The sequence below is a fragment of the Manduca sexta genome, chromosome 12, assembly GCF_014839805.1.
Source record: "Manduca sexta isolate Smith_Timp_Sample1 chromosome 12, JHU_Msex_v1.0, whole genome shotgun sequence".
In the NCBI taxonomy this organism is placed as follows: domain Eukaryota; kingdom Metazoa; phylum Arthropoda; class Insecta; order Lepidoptera; family Sphingidae; genus Manduca; species Manduca sexta.
This window is the reverse complement of record NC_051126.1, coordinates 12,139,257-12,143,238: the sequence shown is the minus strand read 5'-3', so window position 1 is coordinate 12,143,238 and position 3,982 is coordinate 12,139,257.

The following is a 3,982-nucleotide window of genomic DNA, read 5'->3' as shown; positions in this document are numbered from 1 at the left end:
TCGGACGCGAATAACATTGCATAGAAGGCAACAAGGCATTTGAATGAGCACTCCAGTCCATAGCGGTATACAGTCCGGTTCATTTGGCGTGCTTCGCCTCTCGACGTTGGCTGTTGTGAACAGAATCCAAATTACTTGAAAAATTCTTCGAGTGCATTCCGCCAGCGAGCGTTGCTTCGCTCAAATTGTTTTACACAATTCGTAAATATTAAATTGGTGGTGCATAATGATTTTTTTTAATTTTAAAGGAATTGTTTAGTAGTTTGTAGTGAATATTGTGCATCGATTTATCGAAATAGAATTGATAAAACTTGAAGTAGGCGGATGCCACAGAGAGAAATCTTTACGAAGGTGTAGTTGACAGTCTCTTGTCAATATGTGATATTCTTTTTTTTTTTGGGTTTGAAGCGATTCGACCCATCCATAAAGAGTAGAAAAACTACCCAACACCTTGAATCACAAAGTTTTGTTTTTAGTGGTACCTACCCAGGCGGACTCTCACATATGAGAGACCTACCACCAGTATTCACTGCATTCTTGTTAGTTTTGTTTAATTGGTTAGATAAGTTGTTGCCAGAGGCTGTGTTTGGTGTTAAGCAAACCGGGTAACTGCCTAGGTCCTTGTGTTAAAAGAAGCGTCGTGCGGTGCCTTGGAGGATCTATCTTAAGATCTTACCAACGAAATTGTTAAAACCGGGGAATTTTTTATTCTGCCCAGGATTTCGCGTTCTTTTTTACTTTCGCCTGGGGTCTCTTGTTGTTTGAGGCCACCACTGGGTGTCATTATTGTTAATAAAAACCCGATATCATGAACATAAAAACCAGTTAAAAATACATCATACCAGCATCCTCCTCAAATTCCGATAGATCATTGCTGGTTCTATAGAAACTAGTGGAATGCAGCTCACACTTAGAACTGCGGTATCAAGGTTAAATTCCCTGAACGGACAATAAAAATCTTTTTATTTTTAAATACGTAAATGAACTGGCATTTATGTATAACCAACATACAAGTTTTCACCTTTATAATTCGTAGGATACCTCAGCTAGACCGCCATAAAATGGCATGCGGGGCATTTGCGGCTTGCGTGAAGACTATGCCATCATTAAATGCGTCCATAGTATGCAGGATGCTCACGGCATTCGTCTAACCTTAATTTATGAAATGGAAATCCATTGATGGCGAACGTGCATTCATCTGGCAAGTGCTGTCTGTAAGGAATAGTGTTTGGATTTGGTTAGTTTAGTAATGTATGACAATATAAGCAACTGGTTGACACCAAATTACTTAATTTACCGTATTGTCAGCGTTAGTGCGGCGTCTTATTAATTCTCCATTGCTATTGGTCAGCGTGATATTATTAGCCTATAGGCTAATAATATCACGCTGACCAATAGCAGACTGCTGACAGCTGACCATTTATCGATCAAGGCTATAGCCTTGATCGATAAATGGTCTATCCAAAACTAAAATAAATTTGAATTCAAAACAGTAGTTCCTGGGATTGGCGTGTTCAAACTAAGAAACTCTTCAGCTTTATATAATAGTATAGATGACATGAATCAAACCATTAAATGGCAAAAAACTTGAGCACATTAGTGGAGAGTTTATCTGTACGTTAGTGTAGCTACACTTATACGACTTTTTATACGTCAATGTCAATATAATAATAACCTGTATCAATTAATATTCCATCCTACGATTATCTGGAAGATACCGCTCTTAGCGATAGAACCGCCTATTGTTACACTAGCTATAGTCATTGTTCCGTGTGTTCTTTTTCTTTTACTTATGGTTCAATACAAAGTTATCTATTTATACCATTGATTCCCAAAGTGGTTCAGGACCCCCTAGGATCCACAGGAGACTTGACGAGGATCAGCGTTGGCGTGACCAAAACATGAGGTTTCTCTATTTGTAAGCAGGGTTCCACGAACATTTATCTGGAAATTGGATTTTGAAAGTAAATAACTAATGTTGATTTGACTTCACCTATCAATGTAGGCAGATATTATTGATAGGGGTCGTAAGGCACTGTAACACCAACGGTCCAGGTGGTCTATGAGAAAAAAAAGTTTAGGAATGTCTGATCTATACGGCGGCGCCGTCCAAGTGGTCCTCATTAAATAATATAACTGCATAACGTCCGCATGAAAACTAATTTATACCACTAATGAAACAACAGAATTCATACAGCAAAGCAGAACAATATTTACTAAACCGGAATTCTGAGCGCCGTTGCCAAGACAGTAACTTAAAACTTTATAGCCTAACAAAGGATAATAGTAATATAATAAATTAAATGTTTATGTAGACATTGTTTACTCTAAAACGGTTAGATTCTATAGCTCCATTAGGGTTATAAGATATACCTCTGCCGTGGTTATCGAGAAGGTTTTTTTGCAAAAAACCTTTGACTGCCAAAGATTGCCATTTTTTTTTAAATTACTTTACAATGTACGTTATACGACGGTGGTCGGTCTCTCATATGTGAGAGTCCGCCTGGTTGGTACACCACAAGGTCTATTTCTGCCGCTAAGCAGCAGTGTGTAGCCACTGTTGTGTTCCGGTTTAGAGGACATTGTAGCCAGTGTAACTACCGGACATACATAATAAGGCTTAACATCTCTTGTCTCAGGACGGCGAGCGCAGTGGAATATTTGTAATTCAAGGTGTTAGATGGTGTATCTACTATTAATGGGCGGTCGTATCGCTTACTATCAGGCGAACGGCAAGCTCGTCTTGTCATTTAAAGCAATAAAAAAAAAACTTTTTTTCTGTCTAGGTTTCATACAACTTCGTTAATTAGAAATGCATTTGCTTCTTTGATAAACAATAGTAAGAACGATAAGATAATCTAGTTGGCTATGTAATAGAGCCGAATCGCCTTTTCTGATTAACTGATATATCGATTTCTAGGGCAGCACTCGAGAGATAAGATCTCGCCTTAGTTTTGCACGTCAGCGGGGTTCAATATACCGACGGTATATTTATAGTATACCGCAGAGGTTATTCCAGTAGAGGTCTGAGGTCCTTATGGTAGCTCGTAACCGCCACTAATGCGTCGGTGAAGGCTACCGCGGAGCTTTAGTTGGTACGCCGACGTGCATAGCATGCTAACCCCGACATACCCGCCTAGGTTTCTTGAACTAATGCGGGATCTTAAAGTGATTTTCCCACGAAAAAGTAAGTTCTACAGTTAATGAGTGAAAAACATTTACCACTACAAAACTCACAAAAACACGATGCCACATTCTATTGAGAAAATCAGAAGAAAATTTCCATTAGCAGCAAACGACCGGGATAAAAAGTATATATGTGTTAATCCAAGACATAATCTACTTGTGAGCCAAATTTTATGCAAATCCGTTAAGCGGTTTCTGCTTTTATTTCTAACAAAATTCCCAAAATTTTCAAAAACTTTCGAATTTAAATTAATCATTAATTAATAATAATAATATTGCTTACTGCTTAATGATTAAATATTCATGTGAAAATACGTTGATACAATAGGTAGAAGAATCTAATATGTCTAGATTGACATAATTAATTAACTCTTCCTCTCAAATTAGGGAAGCCTGTATCTTCAAAGACAGTGTTCAGCTCTACAGTACATAAAGTTTACCAATTACAGCTGAATTCAGTCAGTAATTATTATAATAGATTAGAAATGTGTGTGTGCAATTTGTATGATATTGGTAAAGTTATGTGCAGGAATATCAACCCTGTCAAATTCTTTTGAATGATTCCATTCGGTCAATAATGAATTTATCTGTGAAGTGAATGTGAAGGGGAAGATGATTGTATGTATGTATATCACAAAAACATTCCCAAGTAAAAACAGATAACACATCATCAGTGAAAAAGTTGTGAAAGTTATTTCGGCTTCCCGTGGGATGTACGGTAAATATTATTTCTTCAAAGCGAAAGGCGAAGTGAATCTTCGCGCATACATGTTACGGTTGAAAATATAATTTACTA